Here is a 9,171-nt window from a genome sequence, read left to right as displayed (position 1 = left end):
ATCAACAAGCTTTGGTTCCGGTTGTTTAACAGGTACATTTCCAATCCTATCTCCCTCCAAGAAAATGTTTTCAGTGAATATAAAAATCAGTAGCCATAAAATTAGGTGAATCTTTCTTTTTTTTCCATGAGGAGTTGTAGATTTACCTCATCACTTTGAAGAGTGTTTATCTATGAATAAAAGTAAAGAAATGATCACCATGGAAATCAGGACAATGACCTCACTAGACATAAACGACAGGGTTGTGATTGAGAGGTGACTAAGGTCTACTAATGCAGGATTCCTTGGAACGTGATGAATATACAGGCTTAACTTATACTCATCTTTATGCATATTTCTGTATATGTATTAGATTTCACAAGAAAACTTTTTTTTTTTAAATAGAGAAAAAAAGATACCCCTAGAGAAATGAATAAGAGTTAAAGATCTTTCACTGTTTGTTCTGCTATTTTTATTGTTGGCACAATTTTCCAGAAACAAAGGCACTATCTCCATAATTAAGTCCAGTTGCAGAGAAGTGTTCTAGAACATCACTTAAAAACCTGTTTCTCAGAATTGTGCAAACTAAAACTGTATCCTGGAACCTCATACACGTTTTCCTATCTCTTAAAACATAGATATAATGTTGATGAAAACATGATTCTTATGTGACTGCAAAAAATTGAAATGCGTGTATGTTTTACAGTTTACATCATTGATTTGCCTTCTTTGTAATGGTTCTATTTCCTCTCCAATTGCTCTTTTTTTAAAAAATGTTATTTGTTTATTTGGCTGCATCAGGTCTCAGTTGCAGCATGTGGGATCTTTGTTGTGACATATGTGGTCAGCAGTTGCCTCGAAGGCTTAGTTGTCCCGAGGCATGTGGGATCTTATTTCCCTAACCAGGGATCAAACCTGTGTCCCTGCATTGCAAGGGGATTCTGAACCATTGGACCACCTCAACTGCTCTTAAACGTTTACACACACTGCTGGAAGTTGCCAGAGTCAGGAATATGCTGTCTTTATCCTTCCCTCATATTGAACTTATAGCCTTATAAAACAAAACAAATTATACTTTTTTGAATGCTTTCCCAAATTCAGTGCATAAATTTTTTTTTGCCTCTGTTGGGTCTGTTGTGATGTCAGTCAGGTCACATTTGAAGCTACTGGAAATATTAAGAGAGGAGAAGTAGGGGAATGGGATACAATTAGTATTTTTTTAGTTTGTGATATACTTCACTCTTCTCCCCAACCCCCTTTTTTTTAATTAAAAAAATATTTTTTCAAAACCCCTTGAATCTGGTGTGAGTGACTTATTCCTCTGTGAGGTGGTTTCTTCTATCATGTTCCATTCTTATGCTTGCTGACACATTTATCAGTACTTTTCTAAGAGCAGAGAGAGAGGGAAATAGGTGACATGATGAAAATATAGACAATAGGAGTTTTATGCAGATAATACCTTTCACTTAATGAGGAAATGTAGATATTGATTTTGAGAGTGGTTCATCTGATTGCAAACATGTTAAATCTTGTTTTATTCAAATTCAACTGTTCATTAGGTTTTAAAAATTAAGTGAAACTTTTAATATTAAATTTTAAGTACATATAACAGGAATAGAATTTTTTATTGAAAAGAGATGGAGTCAGCTCATTTGGCTGTAAAATGAAATGTGGGGTCAAGATGATCCAGCTTTTCAGGGGATCATGTTTTAAAATGTGGAGAAATACAGACATTAGTTGAGGTCATTGGGAGGAAGGTTGTTGAGTAGATTATCTTCAGAATATCTGCCTGCTTCAGTGAGTCAAAGCAATGCCCTCCAAACCAGAAGTAACAGTCTCTTTATCCTGTTGGTTTCTCCAGTGCTTTCCTGGAACTTTTGTGCATATGTGTGTGTGTGTGTGTGTGTGTGTGTGTGTGATCTTAGTTCTCTGACTGGGGATTGAACCCAGGCTTTCGGCAGTGAAGGTGCAGAGTCCTAACCACCAGACTGCAAGGGAATTCCTCCTTATAATTTCTTTTATGGCACTTAACACTTTGTGGGCTTCCCTGATGGATCAGTTGGTAAAGAATTTGCCTGCAATACAGGAGACCCCAGTTCGATTTCTGGGTTGGGAAGATCCTCTGGAGAAGGCATAGGCTAGCTACCCACTCCAGTATTCTTGGGCTTCCCTTGTGGCTCAGCTGGTAAAGAATCTGCTCGCAACACAGGAGATCTGGGTTGGATCCCTGGGTTGGGAAGATCCCCTGGAGGAGGGAAAGGCTACCCACTCCAGTATTCTGGCTTGGAGAATTCCGTGGACTGTATAGTCCATGGGGTCACAAAGAGTTGGACACGACTTAGCACCTTTCACTAACACTTTGTACCATTTCTTATAGTTGTGTATGTGTTCTGGAGTTTGTTTTTTAACTTTTACATTTTTTAATTTTATTGAACTATACTTGATTTACAATGCCACGTTAGTTTCAGGTGTTCAGCACAGTGATTCAGCTATATAAATATATATGTGTATATACATATATTATTTTTCATATTATTTTCCCTTATAGGTTATTGCAAAATATTGAGTATAATATTGTGCTATGCATAGATCCTATTTTATATATAGTAGTGTGTATCTGGGGCTTTCCTGGTGGCTCAGATGGTAAAGAATCCACCTGCAATGCGGGAGACCTGGGTTTAATCCCTGGGTTGGAAAGATCCCATGGAGGAAGGTATGGCAACCCACTCCAGTATTCTTGCCTGGAGAATCCCATGGACAGAGGAGCCTGGCGGGCTACAGTCCATGAGGTCACAAAGAGTAGGACACGACTGACCGACCAAGCCCAGCACAGCAGTGTGTGTCTGATAACCCCAACCTTCTAGTTTTTCCCTTCCTCCCCTTTCCTTTCTGGTAACCATAAGTTTGTTTTCTATGCCTGTGGGTCCATTTCTGTTTTGTAAATAAATTCATTTGTATCTTTTTTTTTTCAATTCCACATATAAGCGATATCATATGATAATTTATCTTTCTCTGTCTTGCTTACTTCACTTAGTATGATAATCTCTAGTTGCATCCATGTTGCTGTAAATGGCATTTTTTCTTTCTTTTATATGGCTAAGTAGTGTTACATTTATATATGTATCACATTGTCTTTTCCTATTCATCTGTTGATGGACATTAGGTTGTTTCTATGTCTTGGCTATTGTAAATAGTGCTGCAGTCAACATTGGGGTGCATGTATCTTTTTGAATTACAGTTTTCTCCGGATATATATATGCCCAGGAGAATTGAGTATGTGTTTGATTTCTCTCCTTGACTGTATCTTCTGGGTGCGAGAACACTTAGCATGTCTTATTCACCAGTTCATCTTTGTATCTTGCATAGTGCTTTGCTCATCATAGGCTTTCGATAGGTTTACTCACTTCATGAATAGATGACAGACTGAGTCAGCAGCATTGGTTTTCTTTCTTGGCTTTGGTTAACCACATCTGCTGAGCATATCAAACAACCCCAGACATGAGGCAAAACCAAGTAATCTTATGAAAATAAAACCATACTCCAAGCAAGAGAAATTCTGAATCTTAAGCCCAAGTATGAATCAGAATAGACAAATTTCAAGTAGTTCACTCTTAGAGACATTAAGTGAATCACAGGCATTACCTGTGATGATAGGCAGAAATGATACCTAATGATCTACAAGCCTTCATGAAACAGTAGACATTCTATGATGGTATCATTTTTGGCAAGAAGACAGTGAAAAATCTCGAAAATTGCTCACATCAAATCCACAGCAGGAGCAAACAAGATATAATCTTTAGAGGCTTTCTATAAGAAAAAGCTTGCTACTATTTTCCTTTCAAGAGGAAATGTTCGTATGTGTTAGTAACTTCAGTCGTGTCTGGTTCTTTGCGACCCTATGAACTGTAGCCCACCAGGCTTCTCTGTCCATGGAATTGTCCAGGCAAGAATACTGGAGTGGGTTGCCACACCCTCCTCCAGGGGGTCTTCTTCACCCAGGATCAAATCCTCGTCTCCTGCATTGGCAGGCAGATTCTTTACCACTAGTGCCCCTTGGGAAGCCTTTTCCAATTCATAAGATAAGAAGGTAAAGGATTCAAAGAAGACATCAACAATATACAGAATCTACTTTTCCCTAAATATTCAAAAATAATTCACATTAAAATACAAGACAGACTGTTACTTCTTCCACAATGAAAGGCAAAACACTTTTATCAACTTCTTCTAGCTACCATCCCATTTATTTGCTCTCTTGCCACGAAACTTCTCTAAAACTTTTTTTTTCATTTTAGTTTATTTTGGCTGTGCTGGGACTTAGCTGTGGAGCACGTGCTCTAGAGTGCACGGGTTGCAGAGCTCGGGCTCTCTAGTTGTGGTGCACGGGCTGCATCTTGGTTCCTAGTTCTCCAACCTGAGATTGAACCCCACCCCCTGCGTTCGAAGGTGGGTTCTTGACCACCTGGACCATTAGGTCCACGCTGGACCATTAGGAAAGTCCCCTGCCCCAAAACTTCTTGAGAGAGTCGTCTGTCCTTGTATTCTTTCCTACATACACCCTGATCAGGTTCCTGCCCCATCAATCCACCAAAACTGCTACGAAAGTCATGAAAGAGCTGCTTGTTGGTAAATTCAATGGACAATCTTCATCTTGCGTCACTTAGCAGCGTTTGAAACAACTGATTATTACCGCTTTCCTTCAACACTTTGTTCACTTGACTTAGCAGATACCACAGTCTCCTGGTTTTCCACCAACTACAGACAAGTCATTTCCCTTTGCTGATTTCTTTTCACTCCTTGTTTCTTCATGTGGATGTCCCAGGGATCAATCTGGAGACCTCTTTTCTTACTGGACTTCCCTGGTGGCTCAGATAGTAGAGATTCTGCCTGCAATGCAGGAGATCCAGGTTTGATCCCTGGGTTAGGAAGCTCCACTGGAGAAAAGAATGGCTACCCACTCCAGTATTCTTGCCTAGAGAATTCCATGGACAGGGGAGCCCTTACAGTGCATGGGGTTGAAACGAGTCAGACACGACTGAGTGACTAACAGTTTCAAATTCTTACTACAGTCACTCATCTCATCTCATGATTTTGCATTTCATTTATGCATCAGAGATGCTCAACTGATATCTCTAGTCTGGATCTGTCTCCAGATCTGTATGGCCAGCCACCTACTTGACATCTTTACTTCGAAGTCTAGTAGATATCTTAGACTTAATATGCCCCAAACTGAACTCCTAATCTTCTCCCCCTTAAAGTCTACTCCACCCATAGTCCTCCCCATCTCAATGAATGGCAACTTCTCTTTCTAATAGTAGTTGGAATCATCCTTGACTTCTCTCATTTCTCATTTATTCTCCTGCCCCACTCCCAATTTCTGTTGGCTGTTTCTTCAAGACATATCCAGAGTGGCTGATTCACTTTGTTGTGCAGCTTTACATGGTGTTGTAAAGCAAGTATACTCCAATCTAAAATTTTTTTTAAAAATCCACTTCTCTCTGCCTTCATTGCTGCCACCTTGGTTTGAGCCCTCAGCACCTCTTACCTGTACCATTGCATCTCTCATCTAACTGGTCTCTGTGCTTCTCTCTCGTGTTCCCTACAGTCTGTTTTCAATGTCGCATCGAGAGATCCTTTTAAAACACCAGGGAGATCAGATCACCTCTCTGTTCAAAATATTCCAATAGGTCCCATCTTAGAGTAAAAAGTCACAGCCACCACCTTCTACTTTCCCTAACACTCATTCTTCTTTGGCCACACTGGCCACTTGCCAGACCTATTCCAGACTCAGGGCCTTCTATTCCATCTACTCCTCATGCTCTCCCTCTGATGTCTGCTTGGTTCACTTCTTCCATCCCTTCAAGTCTTTCTTCAAATGCTACTTTCTGAGTTAGATCTACTCTGACAACCTTTTTTTAAATTAATTTTTTAATTGGAGTATCATTGATTTATATTGTTGTCTTAGTTTCTACTGTACAGCCAAGTGAATCAGCCATACATTTACACATGTGTGTGTGTGCTAAGTCACTTCAGTCGTGTCTGACTCTGTGTGACCCCCATGGACTGCAGCCCGCCAGGCTCCTCTGTTCATGGGGTTCTCTAGGCAAGAATACTGGAGTGGTTTGCTGTGCCCTCCTGCAGGGGATTTTCCCAACCTAGGGATTGAACCTGCATCTCTTACGTCTAACTTGCATTGGCAGGTGGGTTCTTTACCACTAGCATCACCTGGGAAGCCACATCCATTCTCTTCTAGACTCCATTCCTATATAGGTCATTACAGAGCCCTGAATAGAGTTCCCTGGGCTATACAATAGGTTCTTTTTTTTTTTTTTTTTTTTTTTTTTAACAGTGTTTTTGAAACAAGCTCTGGCCAGTTTTATTAAAGAAAAATTGTACATGATTTACTTTTCACCAGTCTGTTCTGGCATGCTTCTAATAATATCAGAATCACCTGGATCAATGATAGCCAGTGTGCACTACATTTTCCACATGCTGTGCCCAATTCAATATTATTGCCACTGTAGTGATGGACACCAGTTTTGGCCAACATGGGGTAATACTCTATTTCAGATTTCCTCAAGGCTGGGCAGTTGTTGGCGAGGATGACCAGTTTCGCTTTGCCTTGTCTGATCATTTTCAGAGTCTGTTTGTACCCCAGCACGTACTTTCCACTTTTCATAACCAGCTGGAGCCTAGAGTTGATCGACTCCAGTGACTTTTTCATCTTCTTTGTGGCCATCATCTTCCTGCTTTAGATGCAGGACGCCCCCAACCAAGAGCAGCTGCCAAGATGGCCGGGGAGTGAGAAAGGCAACAGGTTCTTATTATTAGTTACTTTTTATATAAGTAGCGTGTACATGTCCATCCCAGTCTTCCAGTTTATCCCCCACCCCATTATCCCCTTTGGTCACCATAAGTGAGTTCTCTACATCTGTGACTCAATTTCTGTTTTGTAAAGAGGTTCATTTCTATGACCATCCTCTTCAAAATAGAAACACTGATCTCCAGCATTATTCCCCTTTTTGGACCTATTTTAATCTACAGCACTTATGTTGGCAGACAGAAGAGGGCTTGGCACTGAGCCTGCGGCTCTACAATATTTAAAGCTTGGGGAGAGAAAGCAGCAAATGAACCTAAACAAGAACCTTCAGTGAGGCAAGAGGAAACCCAGGAAACTGTGACCTCATGGAAGGCAATAATGGGGAAAGTGTTTTAGAAGTGCTCGTCTGGATTGAATGCGACTGAGACGCTGATAAATATTGGACACAGAAGTGAGACTGGTCTTAGGAGATCTCAAGAAGAGAATTTTCTCACAATGGCACAGACAGAGGATAGACTGGAATGAAGAGTAAGGGAGGAATGGAGATAATATGTATATATGTGTACTCAAGCGTGTTCCACTCTTTTGAGACTCTGTGGACTGTAGCTGCCAGGCTCCTCTGTCCACGGGATTCTCCAGGCAAGAATACTGGAGTAGGTTGCCATTACCTTCTCCAGGGGATTTTCCAGACCCAGTGATCAAACCTGCATCTCTTACATCTTCTGCATTGGCAGGTGGATTCCTTACCACTACGTCACTTGGGAAACCTGGAAACAACACGCAAAATACCTTTTGAGACGTTTTGCTGTCAAGGGAAGCAAAGAAAAGAGGCATAGCTCAAAGCAGATGCAGGGTCAAAGTAGGGTTTTTAAAGTTAGTGTTCCTAGAGCAGAAATGTGTCCAGTAGGGAGACAGAAAATGGTGGTGCAGAAGAAAGAGGATAAATCTTGGACCAAAGTCCTTAAGAAGATGGAAGGGGGAGGAATCCAGAGTTCAGTGCAAGTGTTGACCCTTGATGAAAGTGAAAGTGTTAGTTGCTCAGTTGTGTCCCACCCTTTGCGACCCCACGGACCCCATAGCCCACCAGGTTCCTCTGTCCATGGTATTCTCCAGGCAAGAATACTGGAGTGGGTTACCATTTCCTTCTCTAGGGAATCTTCCTGATGCAGTGATTGAACCTAGGTTTCCCACGATGCTGGCGGATTCTTTACCATCTGAGCTACCAGCTAGTAGTGTTACCCGATGGTTCAGTGAGTAAAGAACATGCCTGCAATGCAGGAGACACAGGAGATGCAGGTTTGATCCCTGGTTGGGAAGATCTCCTGGAGAAGGAAATGGCAATTCACTCCAGTGTTTTTGCCTGGGAAATAAATAAAATAAAATAAAAATTTTTCATAAAAAGTAAAAAAAAAAAAAGTGGTGAGACAGCTTTAAAGGTGAGTTCTGTCAGAAATTCAAAATGTCATAAATTAGACTTCCCTGGTGGATCAGTGGTAAAGAATCTGCCTGCCAATGCAGGAGACACGGATTCAACCTCTGGTCTGGGAAGATCCCACATGCCACGGAGCAACAAAGTGCGTGTGCCACAACTACTGAGCCAGCACTCTAGGGCCCAGGAACCACAACTACCAAGCCCATGCGCTGCAACTACTGAAGTCCATGTGCCCTAGAGCCTGGGGTCCACAACATTACAAGCCACAACAAGAAGCCTGAGCATCACAACTACAGAGTAGCCCCGACTCATGGCAACTGGAGAGAAAAGACCCAGCACAGCTGAAAGCAAATAAATACAATTATTTTAAGAGGTCATAAATCATAAAATGTTAAAGCAGGATAGGACATGGAACTCCTAGTAAACAAAATACTGTGGCATAATCTTCACAGGATCACTACTCGGTAAATAGTAATTTATCTTGTGTTTTTTGAATACTCATTTTGTGCTAGATATTGCGTCCTTGTAATACATAGTCAGAGATATTTGGGTGATAGGGAAAGAATTCAGAAGGAAGATTCCTAATCATTTCCCCATTTCATTTGGGGCAGCCCATTTAATGTTAACAGTTTTACTTTCTCCAACAACAGAATGAAAAGGATATTTCCTATGATATTTGAATATCATTATGGTAGAATGTTTGTGCCCCCTTTCAAGTTCATACATTGAAACCCCACCAACATAATGGTATTACTTCAGGAGGTTATTAGGATTAGGGCTTCCCTGGTGGATCAGATGATAAAGAATCTGCCCACAGACCAGGGTTCAATCCCTGGTCAGAAAGATCGACTGGAGAAGGGAATGACTACCCACTCCAGAGTTCTGACAAAACATGGTCCACAGGAGAAGGGAATGGCAAACAACTTCAGTATTCTTGCCTTGA

At 41.1% G+C, this 9,171-nt stretch overlaps 1 pseudogene; it reads right to left on the bottom strand.

Annotated features, from left to right (window-relative positions):
• Window positions 1-6,334: 6,334 nt before the first annotated feature.
• LOC136169052 (large ribosomal subunit protein eL30 pseudogene) lies at window positions 6,335-6,766 on the bottom strand (annotated as a pseudogene).
• Window positions 6,767-9,171: the final 2,405 nt, after the last annotated feature.

Source organism: Muntiacus reevesi, chromosome 5 (assembly GCF_963930625.1).
Source record: "Muntiacus reevesi chromosome 5, mMunRee1.1, whole genome shotgun sequence".
Classification (NCBI taxonomy): domain Eukaryota; kingdom Metazoa; phylum Chordata; class Mammalia; order Artiodactyla; family Cervidae; genus Muntiacus; species Muntiacus reevesi.
This window is presented reverse-complemented; position numbering and strand designations above follow the sequence as displayed.